The sequence below is a fragment of the Palaemon carinicauda genome, chromosome 7 (genome assembly GCF_036898095.1).
Source record: "Palaemon carinicauda isolate YSFRI2023 chromosome 7, ASM3689809v2, whole genome shotgun sequence".
Lineage (NCBI taxonomy): Eukaryota > Metazoa > Arthropoda > Malacostraca > Decapoda > Palaemonidae > Palaemon > Palaemon carinicauda.
This window is the reverse complement of record NC_090731.1, coordinates 13,847,881-13,848,152: the sequence shown is the minus strand read 5'-3', so window position 1 is coordinate 13,848,152 and position 272 is coordinate 13,847,881.

Here is a 272-nt window from a genome sequence, read left to right as displayed (position 1 = left end):
ACAGTATATATTGCATATGTATCTAAATAAATAGATAGATAAATAATATATATATATATATATATATATATATATATATATATATATATAGATGATTTATATATATACATATATATACACACACTATATATATATATATATATATACTGTATATATATATATATATATATATATATATAACATCCACACATATGTTATATATATATATATATATGTGTGTGTATATACTATATATGCATATATATGCATATATATATATGTATATATATATA